This window comes from Rhinolophus sinicus, chromosome X (genome assembly GCF_036562045.2).
Source record: "Rhinolophus sinicus isolate RSC01 chromosome X, ASM3656204v1, whole genome shotgun sequence".
Lineage (NCBI taxonomy): Eukaryota > Metazoa > Chordata > Mammalia > Chiroptera > Rhinolophidae > Rhinolophus > Rhinolophus sinicus.
Window position 1 is genome coordinate 96,138,939 of NC_133768.1, and position 21,733 is coordinate 96,160,671.

Sequence of the window (21,733 nt, forward strand, 5' to 3'; positions counted from 1 at the left end):
TAGGAAGAACAAATGAGTTTTAGAAGGAATGCCTTACAAAATCAACCCTAATAGGTAATAGTAAATGTCACAATTATAACTTCATTCAAAGTGCACACAGAATCTAGTGCTAATAGATGTTTTCATGCATCTTTGTTTAGGTTATACATTATGTCACACCTGTTGGGGTTCAGTGAACACATGCAACTGTAAGCATGATGGGAAAGAATATTGACACAAACCATGGCAACACAAACATATTTCAGGCTTGAATGGCACAGCCTGCTTTAATAACAAGTATGGAATAATAACATGAACTTTCCAAGGGGTGGGGAAGGAGAGTGACTCTTTTTCTGGTTCTAAGAGTCCTGAGCAACTACAGAAATCACCACCTTATGTTTCATATGGCTTCAATGAATTCTCACACATGGAAATTCACTTCTGATTTTTTAGTGATGATGTACCAATCATCAATCTAACAGTAATAAGTTAGTGGGTGGAGGGAATCCTCTTTTCTTTTCTTAAGCCACATTTGGAAGAATAGTTAATTTCATTTGTTGCAAAGGGAGTGAATGGTTGGAAAATGGATGAGTGAAGTAATCACTTTTCTTTTTCCAAATATCCAGTGTTCTTGGTAGTACCCGAAAAGTCCTCACTGTGTGACCTAAATTTGCCAATTCCCAAATCATTTACTTTCTCTGCTCCCATTCCTAATTTCATGACTTTCTCTAGTAACACGTGAAATTTTGCTATCTTAATAGTACAAACTCAGAATATAGCTTAACCTTAGCTAAGCCGTGGTTAATGTTGGACAAGCCTTTTATAGCTTGCAAACTACCTGTCATTTTCCAGGGCAGCCAACCTTAACTGTTCCCATTTTCCACTCTTCACAAATTTCCCAAGTCCCAAACCCAATCCTGTCCTCTTTACTCTTAGTAAATGACATTTCTCTTTACTTTCACTGACAAAATTGAAGATATTAGATGTGATTTTTCTATGATGTCCTGCCTCTCCATCTTAATATTTCTGTCTCTTCACCTAATCTCTTCTCCTTCCCTCCTGTCTCAAGCTACCATACTCTCCTCCCTTCCACTCCCAAATATAGTAAAAGAGGAATTAACACTGACTTCCTCAACTCCAATCAATGTCACTTTCATGCTCATTATTCTAATGAAATTTGGTTCTCAAATGTCACCAATGACTTCAGAGTTGCTAAACATGATGGCTACTTCTAACCTCCATCCTTTTCTACCTCTCTGTGATATCTGACACTGCTCCTTCTCCAACCTCCCATGCTAACATACTCTTAAGGTCCTCATTCTGATTCTCTGACCATTCCTTTGCTAGATCTTTTTCTAAAAATTCTTTGGCAAACTTGCCAACTTTCATGATTTCAATTATACCTAATGTAGATAATCCTGGATTTGTCTTGTAAGTCTCCACCTCTCTCCAGAGCTCCAGGTCAATATTTCTGACTCCTTCTTGGCCAGCTCCCTATAGGTGGGTCACCCATATCACAAACTCACCATGACCAAAGTCACCATCTTCTTATAGTGACTGCCCCACAATATTTATTGCTTCACCGACTTACCTAGTATGGCTCATGGCATCACCATGCTAGTTTCCAGTGACTAATAGCTCTAAAAGCAAAAAAATACATATTTTATTCCTCACACTCATCCTCATCCATCTTATTACTAAGTTCTATCAGTTCTCTGTTTCCCAGTGTTTCTCACACTCACCTCCAGCTTTTCTCTATCTGCACTACTACTACCGAAGTTAAGATCTTCATCATCTCTTACCTCCATGTGAGAGGCACTGTGCTCAGTGCTTTACATAACACATCCCACAAAACAGGTATACAATAGGGCGGCCGGATGGCTCAGTTGGTTAGAGCACAAGCTCTCAACAGCAAGCTTCCGGGTTCAATTCCTACATGATATGGTGGGCTGCTCTCCCTGCAACTAAAGATTGAAAATGGCGATTGGACTTGGAGCTGAGCTGTGCCCTCCACTACTAGATTGAAGGACAATGACTTGGAGCTGATGGGCCCTGGAGAAACACACTGCTACCCAATATTCCCCAATAAAATTAAAAAAGAAAATCAAGATGAAATAGAACAGGGTTAAAAAAAAAAAAAACAGGTGCACAATAAATCTTTGTTCAATATACCATCCTTTTCCCACAGGTGATGCCAAACAAACACTAACAACCATCACCAGAAACTGGTATTCCCAAAAGAATTTTCCTTTAAAAACAAATGCCTTTATAAAAAATACCAGGCAAGAGATCATACACTTTTAACCACATATAAAGCAGGGTGAAAGAAGTGATTAGGTGACATAAAAAGTGGCACACCATCATCCTCAAGTAGTGCAACTACACAGTACATGGTAAATAGAACCGTGTTCCCTCAAATTAAGAAAGAATGCCATGCAATAGTGAAAATGAGTTAGTCCCTTCCAAAGGGATCAACAAGGATACCAAACAGGACAGAAGTATGGCCCTTCAGCTGGTTTTAATCCTATTTAATGCCCAAGGATCTTGAAGATATGATAGCAGGTTGCCTTTTGAATTAGATGTCTCCAGGCACACCATACAATATTTTCCTCAGACTTCTGAGGAACATGACAGGAAGAAAAAGTACAATTTTCTGTTTTAAGAACCCATAAAGCCTATGTATTTTTTTTCTTTGAGTCTTAGATATTCTCCTTTGGTATGTAAATGTGAAGAGGATGTTAAAGCATGCAAACGTAGCTTCTTGCAGAACAAAACTAGTTGAACATGGCTACCTAACTGCCTCTGTGAGCATCTTGATGTCACTAAAATATTTAATATTAATGACACATTCCTGTTTTTGTTACTATAATTCATGGTCCTTTGGAGCTCATTCATGCACCAAATAGCACTGAAGTGGAGGTGGGAGACAAAACAACTGAAATACTAGAATGATTTCTCCTTCCATACAACTGTCTTTTCCTCATTTTTATATTGCTTTGGGCTTTTAATGGGACCTGGAGAGGGATGCGGATGGAGGGAAATAGAGACAAAAAGAAAGGAGGAAAAAAAGAAGATACAGATGCTGTTTTGAAGTTTTCACAACTTAAGTGAGCCTGACTACTTCAACTGATCATGTGCCTACTGGCTGCAAGGTCTGTTTCTTTTTTTCCCCTTCAGTTCTATTTTTGCTGTAGGGGCTTAACTAATGTTGCTTTAAGAGGTTCCTGGTGCCATTGATTCTTGTAATCTCACGTGGGAACAGCATCAATGCTGGAAGAAATATGCCTGACCTAAACATCATGGGGCTGCAACATTTATTACTACTCTGAATCGCTTTATGTCCCTAAATCACAGATGTTAAAATCATCCCCTCAGAATGACAACTGCCTCTCTCATTTAGTGTCAACTTCCAAGATGGCTAACATGTTTAAAGGCACCCACAGAGAAAATTTAAGTCTTTCCTTTCTCTTATATTTCCGGGTATAGGCTGTATTCCAGAAATAGGGACTGTGCAGTGCCGAATAAAAGCAGTATTTGCTAAGAAGTTTTTATACCCTCATAAAGTAGCCCCTAGTGAAAATCACCTAACTGGCAGGAATTGCACAGGTAACAGATGGCTGGAACCTCAACCACATAGTTTTCTAAACTTTGGTTAATGGGCCCTGGCAGGCTGCCATCCCAGTTTACTACAAAAGCAAAATGCAAGGCTAATGAATTTAAAAAATGATGCCAGGCATGAACACTACCCTTTGACATTCTCTTGCCAATGAACAAATATCACAGACAACTCAGCGAGCTCTCAGGCAGGCCAGCCAACAAAAAGCACAGGCAGTACTATGTCAGTCCCAATGTGTACATTTCCCCCACGAATCCAAAGAATGTTGCTGAGATCTAAGTCATCCATAAAGTATTAAAATGGTACCCAGGGGTATAAGCAAGATGCTCTTTCACCTGGGTTACAACACACTATTGTGGGCTCCATGGATGACAACACAGGAGAAGCTTGAGAAATTTAGCTGATATCTTCAGAGGGGTGGAGGAGCTGCTACATGAAGGCAGATTATAGACCTTAGGCACTCCAGTTTGAGTAGATAAAGGTTGAGAAGGGATATAATCAGTCTGTCAAATAATAATAGAAGTGAACTCATTCACCAAATCCTAATACAATAGAGATAAGGAAGACTTTTGAAACTAAACAAAGATAAGCTTAAAATAGATTAAAATGAGTGTTGGAGTGGGAAGCACTAGTTTTAAATATATGGAACACATTACATTATTCAAACCGAGAGGTGTTAATGGCTGAAAATACATAATTTCCCCATAACAGAGTTACACACATTCATAAGATTTAATTCACAAGACTTATTGAATTAGCATAATTTCGAAATAGACCCTGATCTTTAGGACCAGACACTTGGAAAGTGTAGAAAAAACCCATTTCTAATTACGACACCTAAGAAGAGCTCCCAAAGTTTACCTGAGTTCCAATTTGTACCAAAAAATTACTATCTTACAATGACATATTTCTTCTTGTTGAGGGACAAGATTATCCTCATTTGCTTTTTTTAAGAATACTTTACAATCTCTCATTTCGTGTTCTGTAGACATCTACTGCCCCCAATCTTTTGCAATTGCATTTTGGGAGTGCATAAACCATCCAATTTCTTTATCTCAGAGAAGCTACTTTTTTCTCTCTGTGAGCTTTTGTTTTTGGTTTGACCAATAACTTCTTCAACATTAAATATTATGTTATCTTGGTTTTGCTTCAACCCCTTTATTCCATGCAATTTTTTAAAAAAGATTTGATTGTCATTGAATCCTAATCCTTCCATTTTATGCTTACATTTCCTTCACTATGTTCCCTATATACGACTATCCTACTTTTCTAAGTCCTCTGATTGTGGTCACTTCATATTTATTGAGGACAAAGTAAACAGAAATAGTTGTAAACCACAGAATAAAATATTTCAGTTAGACACGTCAGTTGCACTTAGAATGATGCTATGTAAGTAAAATATTAGATAACAGGCAATGTTTTTATTCTCTACTCAGCATGGAGCAGGTTGCAGGAAATTAGGCCAGTTTCTCAGCAGTTCAAGGCAGACCTTTATAGTATGACTTCATTATTTAGTTTGAAAGTGAATTTCAAAACCAGAACTCACCCATAGTCAAACATAAGTACAAACAAACTTTCCAAGTCACATATAAATGAGTTATTCATCATCTGCCATTTGCAATCACCCATACCTCTGGTTCCCTGCAATTAATTCAACGAATTAAAAAATTTGCCTTAGAATATTGATTTGAAAGGCAAAGTTCTAGGGTCTGTCTTTTAAAAGAACATGACAAATGAAGGCAATGGCCAAGATAGAACAAGAGAAAAACAGATAACATGTCAAGGCCAGATTATCGGCCGTCCCCTGGCTAGTGGAGTATCTATCTCATTTGAAGGGCTCATATATGAGGTCATTTGATCAATGGCTTTTACTTCCAAACATCCAGAAATACATACTACATCATTTAACTAGAAAGTAGAGAGCCTGAAATCACACAGCTGCTCAGCTTGATTCCAGAGATGTAAACTACTCTGGCAAAATTTTCTAATCCAAGTCTCTCATTTCCAACTGGTCTCATTGGGTGGTCCACATGATATATGCAGGGACTAAAAAGGGGTCTGTTTAAAGTAGTACACCCTGAAGGGCTATTTTGCAATGACACATGTTGTACAGATTAACTCAAGATATTGTTCTTTGGGTGTTGATTTAAATTAGACAAAGCCTTTTATTGTTTTGATTTATTTGTATTTATTGAGTTCTAGGCATAAGAAAACAGCTCGGAAATGGTAATGAGGGTATTTGGTCCCCTGTCTGTCGTTCAACTTCTCTTCCACTATACTATTCCTTTAAAGGAACATTTTATTCCAGCTCAAATAGTTTCTTTGGCATCCACCAAGCTCATTTTTCCTGCTTCAAAGATTTTGCTCAGGCCATTGTATCTAACTTATAATGAATGTCACAGTCTCTCATATCCTTTCATCAACAGCCTTCTCATCATCCGGGCTTAGCTCAAAAAGAGATAGTATATACATGGTCTCTTCGTCAACTAGACTATAAACGCATTTGAGACAAGAAATTGCATCTTACATGTCACCTTCACAGTATCTAGCACAGTTATTGGCACTTTGTAGGTGCTCAATAAACACTTCTGGATTGAATGAACCCATCAATCAATATCAAGACCCTTACTGTAACGTGGACATCTTTGAGAATATAACTTCAGCAGATGAACATATTCAAAATATTTCTTTTGCTATCTGAAAACAGTTAAGCAACAGGGACCTATACTATTATCACTATCTGAAATCAGTAAAACACCTTGATAAAAAAAATCGTTATTTCCATGGGTGAAGGTGGTCAAAGGGTACCAACTTCCAGTTATAAGATGAATAAGTTCTGGAAAGGTAATGTACAACATGGTGACAATAGTTAACAACATTATACTGTACATTTGGAAGGTGCTAAGAGAGTAGATCTTTAAAGTTCTCACCACACACACACACACACACACACACACACACACACACACACAGTAACTATGTGAGGTGATGAATGTGTTAACTAACGTTATTGTGGTAATCATTCACAACATATACATATATAAAATTATTATGTTGTATACCTTAAACTCACACAATGTTGTATCAATTATATCTCAATAAAGATAGAAAAAATAGTCATTTCCTGAGACACTGAAGAACTACTACATTCAGAAACATTATGAGTCTATTTAGATCTTTATTACTAAAGCCATTGAGATTTGCCATCTACCACAAAGGTTGTTCAATCAACACAAAACAAAGTGAGGAACATTAACACCATATTTTAGGTAATTAGTACAACATGATCACAATTCCTAGACATCTTTAATTTTTTATCAAACACAACAAAATTCATATTACATAGACTACTATTTCATTAATATGATTTGAAATAACAATGGCAAAAGCCTAAGAACACATACACTACTAACACTTGAAAGCTTCACACCCCCCTACTCCCCACAAAGGCTTATCAGGATACAAAAAGAAGACTTCCTACAATGCACTCCTAACTCTAGAAGCAATGGTAACTATTAAACACTGGGGTGGGGTGTATTCCCAGGGTATGGTGATACTAAGAAAAACAGCCTCAAATAACATAAAGCCTTATCCTGGGTTTCTGAATCTGACTGTTGTAGTTCCAATTCATGTCCTATCTACCTGGGAATCCAGAAGCAAAACAATGTTATCACACTGATTCTCAATGACAAACAGCAAGAGGTCTTAAGCAGAGTTCAGATATGGCTCCCTGGTGACCTGAAAGTTGTGAATGGGCCATCCTCACACAAAGGCCACTATGCCCAGCAGTTCTAAGAACTGTATCCTTTGGGAAAGAAATGAAGATTCCTGATGTGGTTTGTCTTTGGCAATATTGTTTTGTTTTTAATTAGGGTGGGTGGGTGAGATGTTTGTTTTACATTCTATGTTTGGTTTGGTTATGTTCTAATTAAGGAAACCATCTTTAATTGTTAATATCCCATTTCATTTTGGAGCCTTGACATAAAAATTATGGTGTTTTTTTTTCTTCATCCAAAAATGAGAGTCAACAAAATATTCAGTAGATTTAATCCTGACAGAAGTAACATTTTCAATGTTTTGATACAGAACTGGGAAGACTATTACTTAATAAAGAATAATACTATAAACAAGATTTCGGTGACTAACAAAGAAGAATAAAATCACTTTAGGCTATTATTTCTTAGTAAACATCACCTCTGTAGTGGATATTTTAGGTACAAGTCAGAAAACATATTGAAAATATAAATAAATGCCTTTAGGAAGCATTCAAATTTTATATCAAATTTGAAATATATCAAATTCCAAAGACATTAGAGTTTGTAAATAATAATAGAAATAAATTTATTTTAAGGTCATGGTTACATTGAGTTTTCCTTCACAAATCGTACAACTAAATCACTACAGATTTGTCACTAAGCTTAGTACAGCAATGGTAGAATAGAAAGAATATAGAATTGTCAGAAAACAAAAGTGTAAGTGATAGTGACATGGGAAAGTCTTGCATCTCTCTAAATCTAACCTTTCTGTATGGGCAAAATAGGGATAATACTAACTATTCTCTACTCACACACTGCTGGTAGGCCTAAATAGAAAAAAATTTCAACATGTAATTTGGAAAACACATCAAAGAACTTTTACACCTTCATATATGGTTTTTTAACACAGTAATCCTGAAATTTTAAGAATTTATCCTGATACTACCTAATATTCTGGTCAAGAAAGTAGATTACGTAAATACTAGCTTGCCTGCTCACATTACTACATTAAAATTACAACCAAATTATAGAATAACCAGCTTGGAGAAACATCTAAAAACTAGCTGAATAGAAGTCCCCTAAATACGGATATAAAAAAGAAGCCACGTCAAGACTCGTAGGAGCGGTGGAGACATTAAACAGGCTGGCCCCACACTCACATGTGGTGCATGAGAATTGGGAGGGATATTTCAGCTGCCGATGTCCCCCCTAAGGAGCGAGGGGTTCCAGCCCCACATTAGGCTCCCCAGCCCAGGGCACCAGTACAGGGAAGCGGAGCCCCCACAACATCTGGAAGTGAAAATCAGCAGGAATTCTGTCCATCTGGGTGAGACTGAAGGTGGCTGGAAACCCAATCATCATCTTAAAGGGACCACACGTAGACTTTCTTGCTCCCAGACACTCACACTGGGCTCCACCACAGAGATGGCAGCTCGGGACAAGCCAGAGAAATACAGGGAGAGAATAAGTTGTATGGATTCAGGATGAAGGGTGGAGGGACAGCCACCATTGTCCCTGTGTTGAGCCCTCATCCTGTGCAGCCGGTGGCAGGCGCCATCTTTTCTGTGTTGAGCCCTCTCCCCAAATGGCCAAATCTGAATCTACACTACCCCGGTAAACTCTGCTGGCTCCACCCTGGTGAATTCCTGGGACCCTGCCCAACTCATGCACTGCAGAGGCGATTTCACAAGTAGGCAGCTGGCATTGACCCACATTGCTGCCTTTATTAGATAACTCTCAGGAGTGCGCAGGCCCCAAGCATGCAGCAGCTGATCTTGGTGTGCTCTGTGCCTTTTGTTGACAGACTGAAGGCTCAGCACTTGTACCAAATCTGAATCTGCATTAACCAGGTGAACACCACTCACCCCATCCTGGTGACACACTGAGACAACACCTCACCAACTCATGTACCGCCCAAGATTCTGTTAGCAGCTGAGCCTTATGACCAGCCAGCAGGTGGCGGCAGGCCTTGGGGTGCCCAGGTCCTTTTGCTGAGCTGCCCCAGGCCCGATACTGGTGGCAGCCAGCCTTATTTCAAACCATGACCTCTCACAAGTGCCTCCAGGTTCAGCACAGGAAGCGACCAAACACAGATCACTTTGTAGCTTCTACCAAGTAGCCCTGGGCTAGTCACAGGCAGTGGCTGACACTGGCCAGCATGGGAGACCCTCCCAAGAGGCTCCAAAACAAACACACCTGGTGGCCAGCATGAGACCACAGTAGAGCACCACCTAATTAGCCCCACAAGTAAAACACCCAAAAGGTGGACTCAACAGGCACCAGAGCTCACTGGGTGAATCACGCTCTGTGGGGTCACTCCCCACACAGCAGCTCACACAATGTGGTCAGGGCCTATCCTCACAACCTGAGGATCAATCCCACTCACTAATATACCAACAGCCATCTAGGCTCAACTACAACAGGAGGGCACACACAATCCACACAAAGAACACTCCTGGAGCACCTGGCTCAGGTGATCAGGGAGACTGTGTCACTGAGCCTCAAAAGACACTTACTACACGAGGCCATCCTGTGGAGACTAGGAGACTCAGCAGATCTACATAATATATAGAAACAAACACATAGAGACAGCCAAAATAAGGAGACAAAGAAATATATCCCAAGTAAAATAACAGAAGAAAACTCAAGAAAAAGAACTAAACAAAATGGAGGCAAGCAATCTGCCTATACAGAATTTAAGACAATGATTATAAGGATGCTCAAGGAACACAGTGATAACTTCAACAAAGAGATAGTAAACATAAAAAGGGAGATAGAAACAATAAAAAAAGAAACAGTCAGAAATAAAGAATACAATAAATGACATAAAGAACACACTAGAAGGAATCAATAGCAGATTAGATGAAGCAGAGGATGGAATCAGCAATTCGGAAGACAAAGTAGCAAAAAACATACAATCAGACAGCAAAATGAAAAAAATAATTTTAAAAGTGAGGATAGTTTAAGGGACCTCTGGGACAACATCAAGTGTAACAACATTTGCATCATAGGGGTAGCAGAAGGAAGAGAGCAAGGGTTTGAGAACCTATGTGAACAAACAATGATAGAAAACTTCCCTAACCTGGTGAAGGAAATGGACATACAATTCCAGGAAGTGCAGAGAGTCCCAAACAAGACGAACCCAAATAGGCCCACACCAAGACACATAATTAAAATGCCAAAGCTGAAACACAGAGAGAGAATCTTAAAAGCAGCAAGAGAAAAGCAGTTAGTTTCCTACAAGGAAGCTCCCATAAGACTGTTACCTGATTCCTCAACAGAAACTTTGCAGGCCAGAAGGGTTTGGTGCAAAATATTCAAAGTGATGAAAAGCAAGGACCCACAACCAAGACTACACTGTCCAGCAAGGTTATCTCTTAAATTTGAAGAAGAGATAAAGAGCTTCCCAAACAAGAAAAAGCTAAAGCAGTTCATCGCCACGAAACCAGTATTACAAGAACTGTTCAAGGGACTTCTTTAAGAAGGAGAAGAAAGGGAAAAATAAACAAACATGAATAATAAAATGGCAATAACTATGTATCTATCAATAAGCACTTTAAATGAAAATGGATTAAATGTTTCAACCAAAAGACATAGGGTGGGGGTGGCCAGTTAGCTCAATTGGCTAGAACATGGTACTCTTAACACCAAGGTTGCTGATTCAATCCCCGCCTGGGCCACTGTGAGCTGTGCCCTCCTTTAAATTAAAAAAAAAAAAATGGACATAGGGTAGCTAAATGGAAAAGAAAACAAGAGCTATACATATGCTCTCTACAAGAGACTCACTTCAGATCAAAAGAGACACACAGACTAAAAATAAAGGAATGAAAAAATTTATATTTCATGTGACTAGAAAGGGGAAAAACACTGGGGTAACAATACTTATATCAGACAAAATAGATTTTAAATCAAAAGTTATAATAAGAGACAAAGAGGGACATTACATAATGATGCAGGGATCCATCCAACAAGAGGATATAACCCTTGTAAACATTTATGCATCCAACATAGGAGCACATAAATATATATAAAGAAATTTTGACAGACCTAAAGGGAGACATCAACAGTAATAGTAGAGGATTTTAACACCCCATTGACATCAATGAATAGACCTTCCAGACAGAAAATCAACAAGGAAACAGTAACCTTAAATGATACACTAGACCATTTACACTTAATATTTTTAGAACATTTCACCCAAAGTAGCAGAATATACATTCTTTACAAGTGCATATGGAACATTTTTCAAGATGGACCACATGTTAGGCCATCAAACAAGTCTGAATAAATTTAAGAAGACTGAAATCATATCAAGCGTCTTCTCTGACCACAATGGTATGAAACAAGAAATCAATTACAAGAAAAAAACCCTGAAAAACACACCAACACATGGAGTCTAAATAACATGCTATGAAACAATGAATTGATTAACAATGAGATCAAGGAACAGATCAAAAGATACATTGAGACAAATGAAAATGAAAACACAACTCAAAATCTATGGGACACAAAAAAAAGCTGTCCTCAGAGGGAAATTCATAGCAATGCAGGCCTATATCAAGTAACAGGAAAAATCTCAAATAAACAATCTAACCTTACACCTAAAAAACCTAGAAAAAGAACAACAAACAAAGTCCAAAGTCAGTAGAAGGAAGGAAATAATAAAGATCATCGTAGAGATAAATGAAAGGGAATCTAAAAAAAAAAGTACAAAAGATGAATGAAACCAAGAGCTGGTTCATTGAAAAGATAAACAACATAGATAAACCTTTAACCAGGCTCATCAAGAAAAAATGAGAGGAGACTCAAATAAATAAAATCAAAAATGAAACAGGAGAAGCATCAACTGACACCACAGAAATAGAAAGGATTATAAGAAAATACTGCGAACAATTATATGCCAATTGAACAATCTAGAAAAAAATGGACAAATACTTAGAAAGATACAATCTTCCAAGGTTGAATCAAGAAAAAATAGAAAATCTGAACAGACTGATCACTACTAATGAAATTAAATCAGCAATAAAAAAAGTCCTGTACCAGATGGCTTCACAGGTGAATTTTACCAAACATTCAAAGCAGAATTAACACCTATTCTTCTCAACCTATTCCAAAATATTCAAGAGGAACAATGGCTCCCAAACTCATTTACCAGGTCAGCATTACCCTGATTCCAAAACTTGACAAAGACAAAAATAATAATAATTAGTAATAATAATAGTAACTATTATTATTATTATTATTATCTGACATCCCTGATGACTATAGATTGAATATAGATGCAAAAACCCTTAGTATAATATTAGCAAACCAAAGTCAGCAATACATTAAATATGTCATACACCATGATCCAGTGGGATTAATTCCTGGGATGCAGGGTTGGCTCAATAAACACAAATCAATTAACATGACATATCACATAAACAAAAGAAAGGATAAAAATGATATGGTCAAAGAAAAAAAAAAAGATATGGTCATATCAACAGATGCAGAAAAGGCATTTGACAAAATTCAGCCTCCAGAGGGCAGCCGGTTAGCTCAGTTGGTTAGAGCACGTGCTCTTAACAACAAGGTTGCCAGTTCAATTCCCACATGGGATGGTGGGCTTTGCCCCCTGCAACTAGATTGAAAATGGTGACTAGACTTGGAGCTGAGCTGTGCCCTCCACAACTAGACTGAAGGACAATGACTTGACTTGGAGCTGATGGGTCCTGGAAAAAACACACTGTTACCCAACAAAATTAAAAGAAAAAATTCAGCATCCATTTATGAAAAAAACTCTCAGAAAAGTGGGACTAGAGAGAATATTATACCTCACCATAATAAAGGGCATTTATGACAAACCCACATCTATCATCATAATCAACAGGGAAAAGCTAAAAGTGTTTTCCTTAAGATCAGGAACAAGACAAGGATGTCCACTTTCATCTGTTTATTCAACATAGTATTGGAAATCCTAGCCACAGCAATCAGACAAGAAAAAGAAATAAAAGGCATCCAAATTGGAAAGGAAGAAGTAAAACTGTCATTATTTGCAGGTGAGAGGATAATATATAGAGAGAACCCTAGAAATCCACAAAAAAAAAACTATTAGAATTGATAAATAAATTCAGTAGTCATAGAATACAAAATTAATATTCAGAAATTTGTTCGTTTTTACACACCAATAACAAATTATCAGAAAGAGAAATTAAGAAAACAATTCCATTTACAATTTCATCAAAAAATAAAATACCTAGGAATAAATTTAACCAAGGAGGTGAAAGACCTGTACATGTAAAATTATAAGATACTGAAGAAAGAAACTGAAGAAGATACAAATAAATGGAAACATATACCATGCTCATAGATAGGAAGAATTAATATCCTTGAAATGTCCATACTACCCAAAGCAATCTATAGATTCAATGCAATCCCTATCAAAATACCAATGGCAATTTTCACAGAACAAGAACGAATAAACCTAAAACTTATATAGATCCACAAATGACACCTAATAGCCAAAGCAATCTTAAGAAAGAAAATCAAAGTTGGAGGTTTCACACAACCTGATACTGAACTACACTACAAACCTGTAGTAATCAAAACAGCATGATACTGGCATAAAAACAGACACACAGATCAATGGAACAGAAAGGAGAGCCCAGAAACAAACCCACGCCTATATGGTCAAGTAACCTATGACAAAAAAGGCAAGAATATCAATGGGGTACAGACAGTCTCTTCAATAAATGGTGTTTGGAAAACTGGACAGATACATGCAAAAAAAATAATCATCCTCCTGCCCAGCAGGCCACCGTCACTCGACCTCAGAGATGTCAACTGCTGGTGTCTGAGGCCTAAGGGCCACCTACCACCGGGTCCTTGATAAAGTGGAGCTCATGCTGCCTGAGAAACTGAGACCATTGTACAACCACCCGGCAGGTCTCAAAACAGTTTTTTTCTGGGCTCCAATTATGAAATGAGGGTTGGTGTGTGCTGGATTGGCTGAGATGGCCAGACCTGCGGAAAAACTCAGCACAGCTCAATCTGCTGTTCTGATGGCTACAGGGTTTATTTGGTCAAGATACTCACTTGTCATTATTCCAAAACACTGGAGTCTGTTTGCTGTTAATTTCTTCGGTAGGGCAGGAGGAGCCTCTCAGCTCTTCCGTATTTGGAGATATAATCAAGAAGTACAAGCTAATGCAAACAAATAAGAGCTCTTGATCCTTCTAACAATCTAGATGTGAATATAACCACTGAGACTCAGTTTGATTAATTATTCGATTATTGGTAAGGTGATGCTAACTGTTCTCGTGACTAGAAGGCACTAAAAAAAATCTAAGTTAACTGGGAGCTAGTACTTGATTCAGCAGAAAAATAAAGCAAATTTTTAATTAAAAAAAGGAAGAGACTAGATCACTTTCTTATACCATATACAAGAATAAACACAAAAAGGATTATTAAAGACTTAAATATAAGACCCAAAACTATAAAACTCCTAGAAGAAAACATAGGCAGTAAACCCTTTGACATCACTTAACAGTTTTTTGGCTATGTCTCCTTGGGCAAGGGAAACAAATGAAAAATAAACAAATGGGACTACATCAAACTAGAAAGTTTTGGCATAGCAAAGGAAACAATCAACAAATGAAAATACAACCTACTGATTGGGAGACAATATTCACCAATGACACATCCAATAAGGGGTTAATATCCAAAATTTATGAAGAACTCATACAACTTAACACCAAAAAACAAACAACCCAATTAAAAAATGGGCAGAGGACATGAAGACACATTTCACCAAAGAGGATATGCAAATGCCAAGATGTTCAACATCACTAATCATCAGAGAAATGCAAATTAAAATCACAAAGAGATATCACCTGTCAGAATCGCTATCATAAATAAATAAAACAACAAGTGTTGGCAAGGACATGGAGGAGAAAAGGGAACTTTTGTGCACTGTTGGTGGGGATGCAAATTGGTGCAGACACTATGGAAAAAAGCCTGGAGATTCCTCAAAAAATTTAAAATAGAACTAATTTATGACCCAGCAATACCACTTCTGGGTATTTACCCGAAGAAATCCAAAATGCTAATTCGAAAAAATATATATGCATCCCTATGTTCATTGCAGTGCTATTTACAACAGCCAAGATATGGCAGCAACCTAACTGCCCATCTGTAGACAACTGGATAAAGAAGTAATACATATATACAGTGGAATATTACAAAGCCACAAAAAGAATGAAATCTTACCATTTGTGACAACATGGATGGACCAGGAGGAAATTATGCTAAGTGAAATAAGTCAGACAAAGATAAATACCACATTATCTCACTATGTGTAGAATCTAAAGAACAAAATAAACAAACAAACGAAACAAACAGACTCATAGATACAGAGAATAAACTGATGGTTGCCAAATGGGAAGGGGGTTGGGGGCCTAAGGTGAAGGGATTAAGAAGTACAAATTGGTAGTTACAAAATAGTCACGGGGATGTAGAGTACAGTATAGGGAATATAGTCAATAATATTTTAACAACTATGTATAGTGCCAAGGGGGTACTAGACTAATCAGGGGGATCACTTCACAAATTATATAAATGTCTAACTATGACGCTGTACACCTGAAATTAATATATAATACTGAATGTCAATTGTAATTGAAAAATAAAAATAAAATGAATTTTAAAAATTACTACCTGAAATATACATTATGGAAAAACGATAAGGAAAAATGCAAAGATGAAAGTTACAATTCCTGATGTTCCCTCTAAACATATCCACTGCTAATGTTTTAGTGTTCCCGCCCATACACATAACACCCAAAACCTTTTTCTTTCTAGATATTGTACTGAATATGTTTTCTAACTTGCTTTTTAAACTTAATAATACTTCATAAAGATTTTTCCATTTCAATAAATTACTTTTTTTTTTTTTATTCCTGATCAGCCTGGCTAGAGGTTTATCCATTTTATTTGTCTTTTCAGAGAAGCAGCTTTTGGTGTCATTGATTTTTTTTTTTAAAGATTTTATTGGGGAAGGGGAACAGGACTTTATTGGGGAACAATGTGTACTTCCAGGACTTCTTTTTTCCAAGTCAAGTTGTTGTCCTTTCAATCTTAGTTGTGGAGGGTGCTGTTTATCTTCAAGTTCATCTTCAAGTTGTTGTTCTTTCAGTCTTAGTTGTGGAGGGCACAGCTCAACTCCAGGTCCAGTTGCCGTTGCTAGTTACAGGGGGCACAGCCCACCATCCCTTGCGGAAGTCGAACCGGCAACCTTGTGGTTGAGAGGACGCACTCCAACCAACTGAGCCATCGGGGAGCTCAGCGGCAGCTCAGCTCAAGGTGCCGTGCTCAATCTTAGTTGCAGGGGGCGCTGCCCACCATCCCTTGCGGGAGTCGAGGAATTGAACTGGCAACCTTGTGGTTGAGAGGATGCGCTCCAACCAACCGAGCCATCCGGGAGGCAGCTCAGCTCAAGGTGCCCTGTTCAATCTTAGTTGCAGGGGGCACAGCCCACCATCCCTTGCGGGACTCGAGGAATAGAACTGGCAACCTTGTGGTTGAGAGCCCACTGGCCCATGCGGGAATCGAACCGGCAGCCTTCGGAGTCAGGAGCACGGAGCTCTAACTGCCTGAGCCACCGGGCCAGCCCTCAATAAATTACTTCTACTTCAAAAAAATTTTATCCTAATAAAAGAATCAGAAATGCACCCAAATATTTATGTACCAGAATGTTAATCAAAGTATGAGCTCTAACTGGAAAAGTCAGAAACCATCTAAACAGATTAAGTCCAAATAAATTATCCTATATTGACACAATGGAAACTATTCAGCCATAAAAAAATGAAGTTTTTGGAAAATACCTAATGAACTAGAATTTTAACAATAAATAAATAGCAGGAAAAGCAGGTTTCAAAGCAGTATATATAATATAATGCAAACTGTAATACAGGCACACAAACATGGAAAGAAAAAAGACTGGAGGGAAATACACCAAGATATTAACCACTGAACCATTGTTATGTTTGGATGATTTTTATTCTCTTTTCATACTCTCAGCATGTTGAATTTTTCTTTAAAAAACATGCATTTAAATATTACTAAAAAGTCTTTCTTTAAAAAACATAATCAGAAAAAAGAATTTTAAGTAGTATTTCCTCTCTACATCCGTTTTGGAAGTTATATGAGATGTTTGTGGAAGTATGTTTGTAAACTCTAAGATGATATTACAAGAGTACAGTCATATCATCATTATTAGAGAGGTCCAAGTACTCACTGTCAATAGACAAAAATTAAATAATTCAGCTTTGGAGCAAAGAACAAAGAAAGGTGTTTCTGAAAACAACTGGGCCCAAAAAATTCAATTTTGTTGGCCTTGGTTGACTTTCCACACCCCAAATGTGCTTTTGATGCTTTCTTCTCTTTTCCATATTAACAGTACCTGATAATATGGGTCAGAATCGGTTCCACAGTCCTTAAAATTATTTTAGCTGCACCACGTTTTGTTTCTATAAGGTGAGAAAGAATGTGCCACTACTCTGCCCAATTAGATACACAACTAAAATGTCTACATGGCTGTAGGAGTCAAGTCAAATGTGTTGTGTTTGCTAAGTATGACAAATGAGCTTAAAGTGCATTTATCTCTCTATTCAATTACAAAGCTCCCAGTCCATTAGATAAACTTAAAATTTATAAACTGCTAAAGAAGAGAGCAAAGCTGGAAAACATGACACACAGTCAAACGTCAACTTGGGAAAATATAGGACAATGGGAGTATATAAGATAATTACAGAAAATAGAGGTATAAAAGACAGAATTTTAAAGTGTGTTCACTGGATTACTGTGGCTTTGTTGGAGTCAATCAGCCTCAGAGAGAAAGAGCCAGAGTACATCCACAAAGCTGTTTTAAAACTGAGATCATGAGTAGATTATTTGCATAGGGTTAAGTGCTTTGTCTCCACATCCCCACCCCCATTCTGGGTGATAAGAAAATTTACCCAAATTTCCACCCATGGATTTTTTAGGTCTATTCTATGTATAGAATCCAAGCTTCTACAGGGCATCATTAGGCTTGATGATGTCTAATACAGTCCAAACGCAAAAATAGAAGAACTCAGTGATTATCTCTATAACGTCTACATGCAAACTCAAAAATTACTTATATTGAGGTCAATCAGTCAAATGGTAAACTGATAAACTTGATAAATGAAAACAATGAGGACAATCCAATGAATAGATCTATATTAAAAAAAAAGAATGTAATCCTTATTAGAATCCTTATTATATTTTGAATCAACTATCACTACCTTACTTCACTTAAAGATTCTTCCTATTTTCATAGTTTAAACTATTGAAGAAGATAAAGTCATCAGCTATTTGCTTCTTTTTTCCCATTAGTTTCAGGTGTACAAAACAACATAGTGATTAGACATTTATATACCTCACAAAGTGATCACCCCAATAAGTCTATTACCCATCTGACACCATACATAGTTATTACAATATTATTGACTATATTCCCTATGCTGTAATTTACATCCTTGTGACTATTTTTAAATTATAGTTGGGGCCAGCCCAGTGGCTCAGGTGGTTGGAGCTCCATGCTCCTAATGCAGAAGGCTGCCGGTTCGATTCCCACATGGGCCAGTGGGCTCTCAGCCCCAAGGTTTCCAGTTCAACTCCTTGAGTCCCACAAGGGATGGTGGACCCTCTGCAACTAACAACGGCACCCTCTGCAACTAACAACGGCAACTGGACCTGGAGCTGAGCTGTGCCCTCCACAACTAAGACTGAAAGGACAACTTGACTTGGAAAAAGTCCTGGAAGTACACACTCTTCCCCAATAAAGTCCTATTTCCCAATAAAGTCCTGTCCCCCTTCCCCAATAAAATCTTACATAAAAAAAAATTATAGTTGACATTCAATATTCTTTTACATTAGTTTCAGGTGTACAGCATTGTGCTGAGACATTTATATAATGTATGAAGTGATCCCCCAGATAAGTCTAGTACCCATCAACTATTTTCTTGTAAGAAAATTTTTGTATACAATCCCATCAAACTGAATATAAAGGTGAGGGGGAAAACAGAACAAGTCCACTAAAAGAAAGCACTGTAAAAGAAGGAACAAAAAAAATGATATTTCTACCCCAATGTTTATGGCCACATATCTAAGAAAGAAAAAATAAACACAACTTTTATGAGCACAGTAGCTGACTTTGAGGTAAATGGTAATATGCCCCTCATATGATAGAAAATCAGGTCAGGTCCGCAAGGAGAAATTAGATATCCTGATGGACGCTAGCAGTGAATGATCTCCTCTTGTACTTAACTGAGGCTATTAAATAATTTTTCACTCACTCAACCTCAACAATGTTCACGTGAACTTTCAGCAACCTATTAATATGACTTGAAAGCAAAATACTGATGTTAACTGTGCAACCACAGTCAGTTTCTCAGAAATGTAAACCTACCTTGGCAGGTCACCAGCCACATTGGGCCACATATTCACTTCCACAGTTCCATAGTAAAAATCAAAGGCCTACAGGCAGCACTTTATTGCTTTCAGCTACACACACTGAATAGATTACAACAATAACAACCTCCCCTATTTGAATAATGATTTCTAAACATGAAACGACCAATCGACATTGACGTTTGCCTTGCCTACCTGTTTAGTTTTGCTAATTCAATCTTCTATTTGATAACAAGGAAAAATTACATAATGTGATCAATCCCCTGTGGGAAAAGACTGGTTGTTTTTCCAGGAAATTGTGAATGACATCTATCCAAATATGAGGAAAATAGTCATAAAGACAATGAAAACAACCTAAAGTATTACAACAGGAATGTGTTGCAACTTTTAGAATCACTGGCAGTGACGCCAGAACAAAATTATTTAAAACAAATTGAGGTACTAGTATCACCGTGAATTGTAGAGCTTATTCTGAGATTTAACCAAAAAATAAATAAATAAATAAAATCAGCTTTCCACTTCAGTATATTGACTTGATCTGTATTACTACATTCTAAACATACCCAGTTGTTTGAAAGCCCAGCAAAGTTACTTGTTTACTGCAAGGAACATGCTTTTTAAAATCATTAACCAATTTGCAACCATTTGAGAACCTCTCTGCCCTGAGATATTTCAAGAAGGACAAGTCTGTTAATCATTTGGTCATGCTGCAATTCAATATCAGCAGCGGAATCAAGCTTTAAGCCCCTTTAAATTCTCAAATACCTTCCTGAATCCCTCACAGTATTGCAAAGGGCTTTTCCTGCTCTCACTGTGCACCGACAATCCCCATCAGTATTATATGCACATGCACCATTTGTCGCTGACACTCATCTGGAGACACAGACAGACATGCTCCACTGGAGGACTGATTTCCAGAGAAAAGAGATATTTTAAATGAGAAAAACAATCTACCCTGCATGCTCTAATTGTCTGTGTACTGTGTACAATTTGAAAGAGAGGGAGGAAGGGGGCGGTGGGGAGGAGGCAGCAGACGGATTTTAATCTATAGTTTAAATTAATATACGCAGCATTTTATTTTCAAATGTAAACATTTCCATTTAAATTTAATTTACCTAATTGTTAATGAATTAGCAAACGAACTTAGCAACCAAATCACCTCCTAATTGGATACTAATGAAAACTACTTAACTGCTTATTTTCATGTTGATCATCATGTATGATTCACCAGGGTGAACTACACCCAAAGCCTCTAGCTAGTAAACCTGTACTTTCTATTTTTCACTCTATTACCTGGATCCTCAAAGTTTAAAGTGAAGAATAAAGTTATCTTTTTTCTTCCCTGCAGGGTCAGGGGCAGTGTTTTGCTGCAAACTATAAAGCAGCACAAAACATTTCTGTCAAAGGGCAAGGAGATCACCAGCTCCAAAAAACCTGGACTGTATAAACTCTAAATGCCACTGCTTACTGATGCAATAGTAAAAGAACCTCTCTCCCAAGTTGTTAGCTGAGGCTTCTAAAATCTGCCAGCTTTCAATATAAAGCCTGAAACTGGGCTGGAAAATCTGGAGATGCTTTAGAAAAGGCTTCACAGGATGCCAGAGGGCCCTCCCTCCACTCCCCCTCTCCCGCCCAAATCCCTCCTCCTTTTCCGTTTCTTCAAGGCAGAGGGATGTAGCCAGAGGCAGGGTTTCTTCCTGTGGAATGTATGGCCAATTATGTGTGAGTCCTTAAAGCACTCTAGGCTCCTTTAGTCTGGGGGCCAAGGCTTCCAAATGAGGGTCTTCCCCTCCCCCACCACGATTCCAGCGATAACAATCTTACAATCCATTCTCTTTCCTCTATAAACACAACCCAATGACCTGCTTCCTTTTGTAACTGGTGCCAGACCCTGAGCTGATTTCATCTGCCA

General features: G+C 37.8%; 1 protein-coding gene and 1 pseudogene across 1 annotated transcript in view; one reads left to right on the plus strand and one right to left on the minus strand.

The window, feature by feature from the left end:
• The window catches only part of GPC3 (glypican 3), a 472,819-nt gene that overhangs the window by 356,434 nt on the left and 94,652 nt on the right, over nucleotides 1–21,733 (minus strand). The gene's annotated exons all lie outside the window — the stretch shown is intronic.
• LOC109437932 (mitochondrial pyruvate carrier 2) lies at nucleotides 14,166–14,559 on the plus strand (annotated as a pseudogene).